The sequence below is a fragment of the Mustela putorius genome, unplaced genomic scaffold (genome assembly GCF_011764305.1).
Source record: "Mustela putorius furo isolate JIRA1106 unplaced genomic scaffold, ASM1176430v1.1 tig00003909_pilon_pilon_pilon, whole genome shotgun sequence".
Taxonomy (NCBI): domain Eukaryota; kingdom Metazoa; phylum Chordata; class Mammalia; order Carnivora; family Mustelidae; genus Mustela; species Mustela putorius.
Window position 1 is genome coordinate 5,540,539 of NW_025422057.1, and position 15,651 is coordinate 5,556,189.

The following is a 15,651-nucleotide window of genomic DNA, read 5'->3' on the forward strand; positions in this document are numbered from 1 at the left end:
TTCAGTTCCTTCATGCCGGCCCTGGCGGGACTCCAGCCACTCACTCAGCTGCCAACGTGGCCCTCTCTAATGCCTTGCGTGTGCCCCGGGTGGATTTGTTCTTTTTATGGGACTGAGGAGACAGTCTCAGGCGGTGATTAAACATCGAGACTGTCAGCCTGCCGAGGGGGCCGAGCCTCGTTCCCGGACAGCTCTGGATGCAGGCAGGGCCGGGGTCAGGGCGTCGCTTCCAGAAAGCTGTGCCCTGCGCCGGGATTGGGTAGGCGGTTTCCGAGCGCAGGTGTCTGAGGGTGAATTACAGTTGGGGTCAGAGGATGATGTCCCTGCCCTCGGGAACAAGATTGGAGTCAGCGTGGGGGTGGGGGCGAGACTCGAGGGCTTTGGGCGATCCCAGCTCCTTCCCTCTTCCCTGTTTGACATTGGACAACCTGACAGAGCTCTGTGAGACTCAGTTTCACCGTTTGTAATGGTGGCATAACACCTACTGTGCGTCGTTATTTCAGGGAGCAGTCATCTTAGATGGAAAACACTAATCCCAACCATTTGGTAAAAGCTTCTTTTACTGTGGTGAGAAGACTTAACATAAGGTCTGCCCACGCGACAATGTGTTAAATGAACCCTGGCCGAGCACTGATGACGGATACGGGGTCGCACAGCCGATCTCTTGCGCACACTGCTTAACCAAAACCTCGTGTCCACTGATCAGTAATTCCCCATCTTCCCCTCCCTGTCGCCCCTGGCCGTCACCACCCCTGGCTCTGATTCTAGGAATCCAGCCATCTCACACATGTTACAGACGTGCAATCGTGCAGGGTTTGTCTTTCGGGGACTGGCTCGCTTCACTCGCCTGGTGTCCTCCAGGTCCCTGCGTGTTGTTGCATACGGTAGGATCTCCTTCCTGCTGAAGCTGAGGAGAATCTCATCATGCACATTTCCCACATGGTCTTTATCTGTTCATCCGCTGATGGATGGGTCGTTGGGGCTGTTTCCACATCTCGACTTCTGTGAATGTTGTGCTGCGGGGACCATGGGGCTGTGAGTATAACTTCCAATTCCTGATTTCAGTTCCTCAGATAAATACCCAGAAGTGGGATTGCTGGATCCCAGGGTGGTTCTGATTTTTAACTTTTGGGGAAAAAACCCATACCATTTTCTGTGGTGGCCGCACAATTTTGCATTTCCAACAATGGGAGACAAGGTTTCCAGTTTCTCCACATCCTTGCCAGCATTTGTTACTTTTTTTTTCTGCTAGCTTTTTTTTTTTTTTTTAATTAACATATAATGTATTATTTGGTTCAGGGAAACAGGTCTGTGAATCATCAGTCTTACACAATTCACAGCACTCCCCATAGCACATGCCCTCCCCAATGTCCATGACCCAGCCACCCCGCCCTCCTACTCCCAACCCCCAGCAACCCTCAGTTTGTTTTCTGAGATTAAGAGCCTGTTATGGTTAGTCTCCCTCCCCGGTCTCATACTGTTTAATTTTTTCCCCTCCCTGCCCCCAAGAGCCCCGTGTCCTGCCTCTCAAAATCCTCATATCAGAGAGACAAGGGGGGGGGGTGAGTTTAGATCTCTCATTGTAGTTTTGATTTGCATTTCCCTGATGCTGAGTGACTAATGTTTGTTGTTGATATTTAAATGAGCATTGCAGACTCACAATGCCTACCACTGCTAAAAATATACTGGTACTTACAGGTTATGCTCTTATATTCTTTCTGGAGCATTCTATTTGAGCTGCGTGTTGGAGGAGGAGAGAGAAGGTGAGGCTGGGGGCCATAAGAGCGGGGGAAGGGTGAGGTAAAACGCAAGGATAGAAGGACAACCTGCCGGATGACCTGTGGGCTCACTCCAGGTCAGCCACAGCTGGACATCTCTATTCATAAGTGACCCCACAGTTGGTCGCCATGCTTAGCCTGTCCCATTGGCTTCCTTCTCCTTTATCCCCACAGCTTTATCCCAGACAGGGGGTGCTCTTCTCCTAGCTTATCCCAGAGCCTTGTGCCCTATACATACCTTCCTTGGCCAGGAGCCCTGCAGTGACCAACTTTGTCCCTGTCCTAGGCCATCTGGGAAGGCCACCTCAAAGATGGGTCAGGCTATACCCCTGGCCTGTGCTTCTGAACCCTTCAGCAGGTGTCTGCAGACTTCGCTGCCCTGGGTGCTGCTCTATCTCAGGCAGACACTACTGTACCTTCCCCAGGGAGTCCCCTGGCAATTTGTGGAACGTCCTCCATCTTCTCTTCTGTAACGTATCCTGTCCAACAGCAAAATTCCGTGTGGGACCTCATGGGTCTCATGGGTCTCTGGGAAATTATTGGAAGATGATGGAAAATGCCTGCAGAGCTGCGATGTTGTACCTTCCCAGAAAGGTTTTATCATGTGGGTGACAGTAGTGAAGGCCACATCTGGGTGTTGGCTGCAGGTCCTGGTGTCAGACCAGGCTCCATGGAGTTCCAGAAAGGCCAGTTTGTCAGAGAACCTAGAGGGAGAGAAGGTATAAACACCAGCAATAGGTTTCACATGCCCGTGACCATAGTCATGCCAAAAACATACCATCTCCAAGACTCATTGGCTCATAGAAGCATAAACATTTCTTTGGCTCTTAAAGCACTGGTTGACAATTCTGGCTCCTGGTTCTCGTCTTTGGCTTTGGTCTTGTCTGGGCCTGCTTATGTGGTGGGGGTCAGCAGGCTGTCCACAGAGAGGGTGGCTCAAGCAGGCTGCTTGGGAAAGCTCCCAAGGTGAAGGCCGCGGACAAGACAGAAACCGAAGTGCAGAAGAATGTCTTCAGGCCAGAGCAAGTCAAATGATGGAACTCAGAATCTAGAGGTGAGAACTTCAACTCTGAAAAGGGAGGGCTATGGGTTGCATGGACTTGGAACTCTTAATGCCATCCATCTACCAATGGTGCACCTCACAATCTAGCAGTCCAGCATCCATCCACCAATGATGCATGCGGCAGTCTAGCACTCTAGCATCCGTCTAGCAATGATGCATCTAGTAATGGGCATGGACAGGGTTTGTGCTCTTTTTTTTTTTTTCACTCCATGGCAAAGGTACTTTTCTGCTCATTCAATAGATAAGATTATTGCGATTCAAAGAAGTCTAGTTACATATGAGGTTGCTGAACTGTTCTTCCCTAAGATGGGGTTCTACTCTGAGTTTTGTGATGGGAGTTAATGCAGTGGGGCACATTCATGCTAAGTGCACCTGTGCCTGGCCCTTGGTGAATGCACGATGAATGCTGGCTGCCCACAGGTCTGGGGCCACACGTGTCTAGGGACCACACACATCACGTGTGTCATTGCAGCCCAGTGCCTGGCACAGGGTCTGGAACCCAATCAATAGCTGTTCAATAGATGCATGACAACATGTAGAGTCTTGGGAACGTAATATCTCCTGGTCAGTTGGCCAGATCTGGGTCTGAGTCTGATTAGTCATTGATTACCTATAGGACCGCTAGTTTTGGAGTCCAGGATACTTGATGTCTCTTCAAGGTCACCCTTGAAGGTTTCCAATCCCATCTCTTTCATGTGAATTTTGCCTGTTTATATGCCTTGGGATTCTGCTCCCTAGAATGTCGGCAATTCCAGCTCTGTTGGGGCCCCTGTAGCCACATAAACAAGGACAGTGTCTGGTCCCTCATGGACATCTGCCCCATCTGTACTTGCCACTAAGCAGGGGCTTAGTCCTTGGCCTGTGGCAGAAGCGCTACTTCGTGACAGTTTCATAATCTTCGTGCTTCTGTTTCTACATCTGCACCTTGGTCTTGGTACTTGTGCTACCTGTCTTCCATTTCAATCATTCACTGTTCAAAACCCTGCCATCCAGGAAGTTCAGAGATCTCAAAGGCCTGGAAGATAGAGATTGGATCAATCGGGATGGCCGTCCCCTTTACTGAGCACTCGGCATGTGCCAGGAACTGTGCTGGGCACGGGGTGTGCAATGTTGAACATGACACCAAGCAAACTTGCCCTCTTAAAATTTATATTCTAGAGGTTCAGGATGGACCAAAATCAAGTAGACAGACAAATAAGCAAAATTATTGCTTGATGCATAAACAATGAATCTTGGAAAACTGAAAAAATGAGACTGCTTCATTCAGGTCCAGAAGGGTGGAAAGGAGTCTGCCATATGGGGAGCTGCGGTGGGGACTGTTTCAGGTCGAGGAAGCATGATGTGCAAAGTTCCTGAGGGAGGGAGGAGCCTGACATGTTCAGGATGGGAAAAGGAAAGCTGGTGTGGTTTGGTCATAGCGAAGAAGTAGGGGAGAGGAGACAAGGTGGGAGCGGTGATCAGGCAGAATCTGGACGGCTGGCCAGCCCGGTGGGTTTCTGGGTACCACGGACCCAACCGAAGGGTTGAGCCTTACGCGTCCTGAGTCATTTGGCTTTGTGAGAAGGCCACCTGCATGTGTGAGGGCAGATTCAGGTGTCATGGGGCCACAGGGAGGGTGAACTTGTGTGGGACATAGAGTGCAAGAGTGTCGAGTACAAAAATGGCAGGACCCCTGCCGGAGGCGTGGACGAGTGTCACAGGGGCGAGGAGCCGGAGGCTTCTTCCACTCCTTGATGGCAGGGGAGGGGGGCAGCCTTGAGTGCAGGAAGACAAGTTCAAGGCCCACAGCAGCTGTCTGGAGAAGGGAGCATGTGATGAGAGTGGTGGCCTGGGGGCGCTGGACGTGGCCACGCAGGGCTTGGAGCAATGGAGTCTCCAGGTGGTGCCTAAGGGTTGGGGGCGGGCGGCGAGAGAAGGGAGGAATGGAGGAACGGAGGATGCTGCCTCCCCAGCGCCCCCTTTAATCCTCTCGTTCCTCCGCGGCGGTACTGTTGGTCACCCCAAGTCCAGACTGGGGAAGCGGGCCCTGGGCGGTTAGGAACCCGCCGTGATTCAGGACCACCTTCATGTCAGGGTTGAGCCCAGGCCGGCTGCCTGCAAGCTGGCCGTCATCGCGTGCTCGCGGGGGCCGCAGGGCCGGGGAGGCCGCTCACGGGGTTGTCCGCCTCAGAGTAGACAAGCGTGGCACCTGTCAGGTAGACGTGAGCAAAGGCTTTGCCCTTCCTTCTCCTCTTTGTCCTCGGCCTGTGTGCCTTCCTCCTGCCCATTCATCATCCCAAACCCCGGGACCCCTCTGCTCCTTCTCAGAAGCCTGCCAGGCCGCCTCGTCTGAGACAGTCACCTCTGCCTCCTCCTCGGCTTCCCCACCCCAGCGCCATCAGCCCTCGCCCAGGGCGACCACACTGGGGCCGCGCTGGGACCTCTGCATCTCAGCGTCTTAGACTCCGCACTCTGTGGGCACCCAGTCAGATTTTGTTGAATGAAGGTCTTTGACATAAAGGCAGAGTAGTGAACAGGTTATCTGCAGGGGGCCCGGGGAATTGGGGGCTCTTTGGCCAGTGTTCTTGTTACGGAAATGGGGGCAGTGTTAGTCCCTGCATAGCAGGGCCATTGAGGGCATTAAACAAGGTCATGTTGACACCCTCCATACCTAGTATAAAGTACACGCATGAGTGATTGCTCCTTTTACTATCTGCATTTGCAGAGGAAAGAGGCACAATTGTATGAAGGGAGTGTAAGATAGGACTCTGAGAAATATTTGCAAGTTAAAAGAGCTTGGTGAATGCAAAAGGAAGGCTCCCTAGCAGAGAGGTTCCTGGACCGTGTCTGGGGTCTGAGACCCCTCCCGCAGCTGGCACTCCTCAAAGCCGGCACTGCCTGGCCCCAGCCCTGGACAGAGCTCCGCAGGGTGGGCGGCTCCTGTCTTTGCTGAATACAAAGTACGTGCATTTACTGACGGGAAAGTGTGTCCTAGCCACACTGAATACCAAGCACGCCGAGCCCTGTTATTTATAAGCCCATTTTTCTACAAATGGCTTCTCATCCCTTGTGAACATTGGGTTTTCTGATAAGTTTAACGAAAATTTTAAGTATGTGGAATGTAAAATTACTTTGAAAACTTTCCCCCTTTCAAGCCATTGCATAAAGAAGGATCCCTTCAGATGTCTGCATCTGTCGGGCAGCTGGAAGCTGCCTCTCCTGCTCTTGCTGTTAACACCTACCATTTGTCTCTGTGCAGACTTTCCTTGATAACTGAGATGTGTTGTGCGCAAAGCAGGGGTCTTGTTTGAGGATGCCGAACATGGTCTCTGGCCAGATGTTTCCCCTTCATTAGAGTGTGTCCATCAGCCATCTTTGCTGGAGGGTGTCTGCTTCTGCCGTCCTAGTAGCTGGGATAAGTTGGGCTTCTCCTTCCTGCACCGAAAAGATGAAATTAGCATTTAAGAAGCTGTCATTATAAAAGTTTTCACCCTTCACAATTAATGCAAGAAGAGGTCAATGATGGTGAATTAATGCTGCAGAAATCAGCCTTCATCATTCATGAGCAGTTGGGGCCCTAAATGCCATCCCCGAAGGCTGCCTCTGCCTTCTAGTCTCAATGAGGGTGTAACGCTATGGAACGCTGGCCTGTGTGTGGAATCTTAATTTCTGTATCAGGAGCATCGCGGAGAACCCTGCTTAGACCGCAGTTTCTTCCACAAGGGCCACTCACAGGTCTCTCCGGGGGTCAGGGTGTAGCAAGTGGTAGGACAAATGTAAGAGACAGACGCTGCTACTTCTGCGGGTGAGGGTGGCCCGTGGAAGGAGCTCGGTGTTTGTAAGGAAAGATCTAGTCACAGCCCAGCCCTCCCTACTGAACTGGGATCGCCAGTCGCACTCCGGTGAGGATACCCGAGAGTGAGCGGTGGGTAGGTAAGCCTGGTCTCAGAGGAGCTGCGGGGGCCGGAGGAAGGACAGGAAGGGGACAGTACACGGCCAAGGAGACTCCCAGCGTAGCAGCGGCGACTGCCAACATTCGGAACTGTCCACTCGGCAGATCAGTCCCGAATTACTTATTATTGAGCGGTTGGTTCTCGGTGCTGAGAGGCAGGGGCCGATGAAACTCATCTTGAAGGCTGACCTCTAGCAAGATCAGCACCCCTCGCCTTGGCTCAGTGTTCCCAGTGATGGTCGAAACTCAAGCCAAGGGTGCATTTTGAGAGCTAGAAATCTCCACAAATAAGGAACAACTGAACGAGTGACAAAGCCTCCAATGACCCAACACCATCCTTTCCTTTCCCCCAAGACTCACCCCTCCCCCCCTTCCCCCCTCCCTCCCCCCTCCCCCCTTCCCTCCCTCCCCCCCTTCCCCCTTCCCTCCCTCCCCCCCCCTTCGTCCCCCCCTTCCTTCCTAGCTTCCCTTCTTCCTTCTCTCCTTCTTTCTCTCCATCCAAACGTTTGACCTTCCGTCCTGCCCCCCCCCCACCCCCACACCCAGCACTGAATAGGCACCTACTTTGAGAAAGGCCTGAAAATACATAAACAAGTAAGATGCAGACCTTGGGCATCTGGAGACGCCAAGAATGTGAAAGCCAAAGAGATCTTTTAGGGACCCCCTTGCCTTATTTGACCAATGAAACACCCAAGCAAAGACTTGATGAATGACCCGATCAAGTTGGGCTGGGACCCAGGCTTCGAAAGTGCCCCAGAAGGAGTTCTCGTGCATCAGGCTGAGGAGCCTGTCTTCGTGACAAGAGCCCACCTAGGCTTTACAGACTGGGTAAAATTCCCTGCATTTTCCTGAGAGACAACTGCTAGTTTTCACAAGAACAGGCAGGCCCCCTCTTCAGAGAAAAGTAGCCCGGCATGCTCAGAAATATTCATGAGCCGATATATTCTTGTTGACATGAAACCAGGCTCTGCCGAGGAGCTGGAATCGGAGTTTCCTCTTCGCTGGGGGTGCTGAGAGGAACGAAAGTGCATGACCTTGGCCCCTTGGACATCTTCTGTCTTACCTGCAACTGTCAGGCACAGACGTAAACTCGCAGTGACTTTTCTCCAGTCGTGGGTGTCCCTCTGCCCCACGCCTCACCTTCTGTTGTTTCACTTGGAGCAGCCAGAATTCTGGAGCTTCCGTCTGGCTTCAGAACTGGAGGCATGAACCACACGGAGATGAGAAAGGGCTAGACTGCCTCACGGCTTTGATTTAAGCAGAACTCCCGGCGAATCCCAGGCCCTTGTGTGGCCATTCCACGAACACGGGCCACGGTGAGGTTTTTCTAATCATCCACGTGGGGCAGTAAACTGGAACTATTCCCCAGAACTTAAAGTTTATCTCCATTATTTATTTTTTTTTAAATCACTGCTCTTCTATGGCCAACCTGGTTTCATTGAGTTTTATTCCTGTTTAGCAAGATGGCCTTCGTCATGGCCGCTGGGTGGGGATGTCCTTGCAGAGAGCCAGGGGAAAGCTTGGCGGTGTTGACAGCCCCAAGGACAGTTACCCTTTCACTTAGAAATCAAGGTTACGTACTCCTGGTGAGGCGGTTTTAAAGCCGGCCCCGTCTCTTTCATTGCGAGCACCAGCCCACCTGGGAAGCCGCAGCCGCCCCACTGATGCGGCTCAGTTATTGATCCCTGTGATTCAGTGTTTCTGCTCAAGGCATATCTCAGCAGTTTTAACAGATCAGCACAATAGTTCAAGGATCAATCATTATTTCTCCCTCCTGATCCATTTTAATTGTGATATCAAAGATGCAGTAATCCTTTCTTAAGTTGGAAGAACGTATCTAAAGCCAGGAGAAGATTTTATTAGCACAGGAATGAGCCTTTCCCATCACAAGTTGGGACGCTCGATCAGTGCCTGACCGGACGCCAGGAATCCACACCCCTGAGCTTACCTGAAGCTGCTGTTCTCTGTGACTCAGCCAGCCAGGTGACCTCTTTCCCTCCTTCCTCACCAGGGTGAGGTTGAGGTCCGCTTTCCATGATAATCTGTCTTTGCAACAGAGGACAGTGCATTGTACACTGGGAAGAGAAGGAAGTCTGAGGCCTTTCCATGCTTTGAGAAGTAACCCAGCATTCCGTGGAAAGGCTCTGATCTCAAAACCACCCACTGTAGGAACTCAACATTGCAGTAAAAATTCTGGTGAACAATGTAAAGGAATTAAGCGGCTGAATTTCAGTCCTCAAGTTAAAGTTTGCATTGCCTACTCTCTACCTCATTTTGAGTCCTTGACATCTTCAGGGAAATTAAAGAGTTGCCCAAATAAGGTCAGACTATTGAAAAAGGACTTACACTGTGTTGGCCTAGTACTGCTTCCCCCACACTCCTGCCCTCTGAATATCTCATCTTGCTCAGAATACTTGGAACCAGTCTCATGTGGGATGGATGATAGAGGAGACACACAGCCCAACAGACCACTGGGTTCTGGGTCAGGTTTCCCAAATGGTATTCCAGTGTTTACCATTGACGTGGGATGTCAAATACTTATTGTATTTTATAAAAACATCACTTGGTCAAGTCCTCTTGGGAAACAGGGGGTTACCAGGGTGAGGTGTTTTATTTAGGGTGCCCAGGGCATGTTTGTGCGGGTTCTGGAAGCCTGCTTGACCTTTGCATGATGGGCACCTTGTGGGACAAGTGTCAAAGGGAAGGTGGATGAGGAAGTGCTGCTCTGACTCCCTAGACATTTCCTGAATTCCTGTTCTAGAAGGCTAGGCCCTGAGGCCACATGGGAAGGGGTAGAACAGTGTCTGCTTAAATGTAATCTCTTTACTCCCCATAAGGAAGAGTGTCTGGGGATTCTAGGGTCCCATCAGGCACCCTCCTCAGAACCTCTGCCTCTCTCTGTGTCAGCATGGCCATTGGGCCCTTGAACTTGATGCATCTGTCAGCTGTGATTGAAGAGAAAACACTGCCAGCTCCTTGAGGGCAAAGGTAGAGTGGGTACTTGCCCATCTTTTGCTGCCCAAGGTCCTTTTCTGTCTCCTACCAGCATGCAAAGTTCTTTCCAGGGGATATTTATTCCTACTGCACTCAGCCTTGTTGGAAATAAATATGAATGCCTGTTCCCCACTGTGGAAAGTCAAGTGATCCCTAGGCAGATTTCCTGTCAGGCTCTTCCTCTTCCTGCTCCAGACTTTCAGCATAAATCCTAAATGTGAGCCACCAGAAGCTCTTTCCTAAAATGTTGGCCCTGGAATGAGAACCATAGGGAGAAAAGAAACCATCACAGGTGATGTGACTTAAAGTTCTTACCTTAAATGCATGTGTGGCTATAAGACCAATCGTGACTCTCTGCTGTTTAGTTCCCAGGAGCCCTCTTTGTTCCTGCCCCGGTTCTCAGTCTTCTCAGCAATTCTGTGAGCTCCCCCAGTGGGATTGATTTAGGTTAGCCAGAGGCAGTTCCTGCTAGGAACTCTGAATGGAAAACAAAAAAGGACCCAGGTTTATTATCTTGTAATCATTTTCCAGTGCCCCCGCCAGGGAAATACCTAGTAAGACTTCAATACCTACTTGCTGAGTTGACCAGTGATGTTCCTCATCTCTTTGTATCATGGGAGTAGACCTAAAAAGTGCAATGTTGGGGTTACTCATTAAACAAATGCTTATTAGATAAACACTGTATTTTAGAAACCATTCTAGGGGCTGGGACTATAGCCACAAGCAATCAAAGACCTTGCCACACAATGCTCTCATCCTACTTGGGGGAGAGGGGGGCAGGCAAACAAAGATATAGATTGCCAGGTGGTGGTGTGCTCTGCAAAGAAATATAAACTGAAGGAAAGGGGTAGAATGGAGCTGTTCTGCCTTGTATAGATGGCCAGAGAAGACTTCTGGGAAAAAGGGACATTTGAGAGACATAAAGGAAGGAAAGACATGAGGTATGAGAAATTTGGGAAAGAACAAAATTCCAAGTCTGGGATGTGTGGAGGGTGTTTGAGAACAGCACAGAGGCTAGTCAGGAGCTGATGAATGAGGGGACAGTGGGGGATGGCATCCCAAGGGAGAGGATACTGAAGCCATGGTAACTCACGGTGAAGTCAGGAGCCCAGGGGAGGTTTTGAGTAGGGGAAGGCATGCTCTGACTTGGGTTTTAAAAGTATTACTCTAAGGTCCACAGTGACATCCAGCTGTGAGCTTATCTAAGAGCACATAGAGTTGCTGGTCAGGCAGGCATGGGGGCCTGAAGCCTTGGGCTGTGCTGTTTGCTCTAACTTCTGTGTCTCCCACAGAGGACAATTGCATAGTACATTTTGAAATCAAATTATGTGGTTAATATTTCATGTGAGCCTTTCCAGTATTGCTACTTAATTTGTGGCAATGCTAAGTATGTATGGAAATATGTGCTTGCACATGTAAATTAAATAATTTTATGTCAAGTAGCTATCTGAAGGGTTGTTGAGGTTCCTTTGCATAATGGGAGTGTGTGCACCTTTCTAACTAGAGCATGGTTAGCACTGTTGGAGCCAAGGACCATTGCCGCCTGCCAGGGCACTCTGGCCTCCTCCAGTAAAATCCTCCCTTGTCAGTCAGTCTTCTGGGGAAACAGACTTCTGGGTGCTAGCTATTTGGGGTGCTGAAATAATTGGAAAGGTCTTCCTTGAGCAGGGTGGGTTTGTCCGCCTCAGCACTGCTGATATTGGGGCAGATAATTCTCTGTGGTTGGGGCCATCCTGCTAGAAGGGTAGTTGCATCCTTGGCTTTTGCCTACCAGGTGTTAGCAGCACCTTCTCCCCCATCATGAAAACTAAAAATGTCCCTAGACATTGACTTCTATCCCCTAAAGGTAAAATGGCCCCAGTTGAGAACTGTGGTTAGACTTAAAAACAACAGGAAGAGGAATCTGGATTTTTTTTTTCTTGGTCACAGGAGGAGTTGGCTGAGCCCACTGATGGGCAGGAATGATAAAGGGTGGAAAGTAGAGCTTGGATCCCTTTCTAAGCCTGATCAAATCATTCATCGGTTGAGCTAGAGAAGGTTGATATCCGTGGAGCTTATTTTAATTATTTTTTTTCACTCAACAATAAATCTGGTTACTGCTATTTCCCAGGGACTATGTAGGTTCAAGGGTGAAGTGGAAGTGAGTATAAGAACGAACCAGACACAATTCTGCAAATTCTAATATCTGAGGCAAAGTGATATTATAAGGAAAAATTTGGGGATTCTAGGAAGAAAATAGGGAATAACACCCCAATAAGCCCATGGGGCAGAGAGATGGGGAGGATGTTTGCTAAACTGGAGGTCGGAAGGAACTGAATATAAGCCAATTAGGGGATGGAGATGGTACAGGGTGGCAGAAATGGTGGAAAACATGTTCAAGGCCAAGAAGCCAGAGTGTAGTTCATTCAGAGGACTGTAGGTAGCTCAGTATCATGGAAATGCAAAGTCATTGTAGAGTATAAGTAGATGGGTCTTGATGAGTTAAAGCAAAGAGAGAGAATTTGCTCTAGATTTTCCTACTTTTGTTACATTAACTGTATGGAGGAATTTTTATTAATATCAAGAATGAGTGAAATGGTTTCAGAAAAAAAATCTGTAAGATTGCCACACTGAAATAACTAAATTGGGGGCTCTTATTCATGACAGATGCCACTAAAAATAAATACACCATATGTCATCATTATCATAATAAACAATCAACAGTTATTAATTCCTTCCATGCACAAAGCACAGATGGCAACAATAGATAGGGGAGAATACTTGAAACAAATATGACTTCATTCACTCAGCAAATATTGATTGAGCACATGCTGGGTGCCTGCAGCGTGTTAACCCCTGAACATACACAGATAAATTCCACACCATCCCCGACCTAAAGGAGTACAAGTTTAAGACAAAAGACAGCTAATATTTTTGTCACCTAGAGAATGTGTCACACAAATTGAAAAGGAAAATATTAAGACCTCACTAGGTCGATGCACAAAGGACAAAAAAGAAGGTGAAGCTAAAAAATATATAGAAAAATATTCAACCCCATTAAAATGTAAATTAATTCACAATGTGTATATTGAAACTGAACACTGCCCATGGTCATGTAAAGTAGTAAAACCCACTGGGAAGAAATAATTCAATAGAAAGAAAACAGCCATATTCTTGAAGATGTTCATTGTAGTATTATCTATCTTAAGAAAAATCAGGACCAACCTAAAAGCTCAATAGTAGGGAAAAGGTTGTGTAAATTTTGTAATTTGCAATAGAAGTTATGAATAGGTTACAATAGTGCAAAACATGTAAAGCATTTTCTATCCTTCTGGAGGGCTGTTCTGCAAGAGGTCAGAAGGGACCTCATTCATTATAGGCACTCAATAAATATTAAGCATAATACCTGGCACAAATTAAAAAGCAATGACTAATTAAGCACATGACATAAAGGACAGGGGGCGCCTGGGTGGCTCAGTGGGTTAAAACCTCTGCCTTCAGCTCAGGTCGTGATCCGAGGGTCCTGGGATCGAGCCCCACATCGGGCTCTCTGCTCAGCAGGGAGCCTGCTTCCCTTCCTCTCTCTCTGCCTGCCTCTCTGCCTATCTGTGATCTCTGTCTGTCAAATAAATAAATAAAATCTTAAAAAAAAAAGGAAGAAATAAAGAACAGGCAGGGATGCATTAAATTTGTGTTAGCAGTGTGCTAAGTGAAATAGATCAGATGGAGAAGGACAAATACTATGATGTTATTTATATGTGGAATAAAACAACAACAAGCAAACTCATATGAGTTGAGATCAAACTTGTAAGTGCAAGGTTGGGGAGGGGTAGGCGGTGTGGAATTGGAAGAAGGGGGTCCAAAGGTACCAAGATAGATAAGTACTAGTGATGTAATGAACAAGATGGCTATGGCCAACCCGGCTAAATGAAGCATAGGGATGTTGCTTAAGAGAGTAAATCCTAAGGGCTCTCATCACACAGAAAACCCCCCCCAATTTTTCTTTTCTTCCTTCTTTTCTTTGTATTATATCTATGTGAGAAGATGGATGTCTCCTGAACCTGTTGTGACCATTTCATGGGATATGTAAATCAAGTCATCGTGGTGTACGCCTTAGACTTACACAGTGATGTATGTCAATTACTTCTTGATAGAACTTGAAAGAATTTGTAATTGTTGAGTTCATTGAGAATATAGATTATTCCCCTCCTCCTATTTCCCGAAATTTACAAAATATCTATATGGGTTCTATAAGTTTAAAACCAAAGGAAATTAAAACAAATGATTAACAGTGAGTCTTTCCAGCATTTCCTCCCCCACAACCAGTCAAAAGAATCTGAATTTGCTGAATTGTTCTTCCCTCTGCCCCTTCCATCCTCCAGGGAGGGTCCCCTATCTTTTCTGACTTCTGTAATGGAAAACAGGGGAGTGGCCTGAGCTGGGGAGGAGGAAGGTGCTCAAGAAATACAAATAATGCTGTTGAATTATTTTAAAATTCCTTTAGTTTCAGCAAACTGTGTTCTTTTGATCAATACACTGTCCTGAGGATGAGTCACATGGGTGACATTTTTATAACATGAATTTTTAATGTGGTTTAATTTTTTTTATTAATTAAAGCAATAAAGCTAAAGTAGTCAAGACATTTAGAATTGGTAATGGGATAGAATACAGAGCCCAGACATAAACCCACCGTTGCCTGATGAGTGACAAAGGGGCCCCAGCAATGATGTGAGAAAGAACTTGTCCTGAAACATTTGGAAATATAGAAATTCCATCCCAGGTGGATTGTAAAAAACAAAAGAAGTAGGTTCTATTATTTTTTTCAGAGGTTTATTTATTTATTTGAGAGAGAGAGAATGGGAGTAGGAGGAGGTGCAGAAGGAGAGGGACAAGCAGACTCCAGGCTGAGCATAGAGCCCGACGTGGGGCTTGATCCCAGGACCCTAGGATCATGACCTGAGCTGAAATCAGGAGTTGGACACTTAACCAACTGAGCCACCCAGGTGCCTCCAAACAAGTAGGTTTTAGTAGATAACACAAAAAAATATTTTTAGGATTATGGGGTGGGTAAAACATAAAATGCTGACTATAAAGGAGAAGATTGCTCCATTGGATTATTTTAAAATTAAATTAAGGGCACCTGGGTGGCTCAGTTGGTTGAGTGACAACCTTCAGTTCTGGTTGTGATCTTGGAGTCCTGGGATTGAGTCACACATTGGGCTCCCTGCTCAGTGGGAAGTCTGCTTCTTCCTCTAACCTTCTGTGCTCTCATGCTCTCTCTCTCTCTCTCTCTCTCTCATTCTCTCTCTCACATAAATAAATTAAAACAATTAAAATAATACAATTAAATTAAAATTGACGATTGCTGCTCATTCATCAAAAGACACTGTGTGAAGCAATAAAGAAGCACTCCAGAGAGAGGCAGAAGGTAATTATGATAGACGGATAGATTGATAGATCCACCTAAGAAAGGATTTGTGTCTAGTATCAAATATATAAAGGATTTCTATAAATTCCATAAGGAAAAGCCACACAATTTTTAAAAGGGCCAAAGACTTAAAAAGATCCTTCACAAAAGAGGAAATCCAATAGCCAAAAAATATGTGAAGAGGTTCTCAAGATCACTAGTTATCAGGGAATTGCAAATTAAAAGTGCAGTGAGGTATTACCCACCAGCATGGCTGAAATGAAGTAGACACAACCAAGTGTTGGTGAGGATGTGGAGCAGCAGGAATGCTCATGCATTTCTTATAGGAACATGGAATAGCTCAGTGACTTTGGAAAACTGAGTTGTCAGTACTTGAGTTGAGCACACTCAAACCCTATGGTTAAGTAACTCAACCCTTATGTGTATTCCCAACAGGAATGTATGCCTCTGTGTCTTGGCAGACATGTATAAAAATATT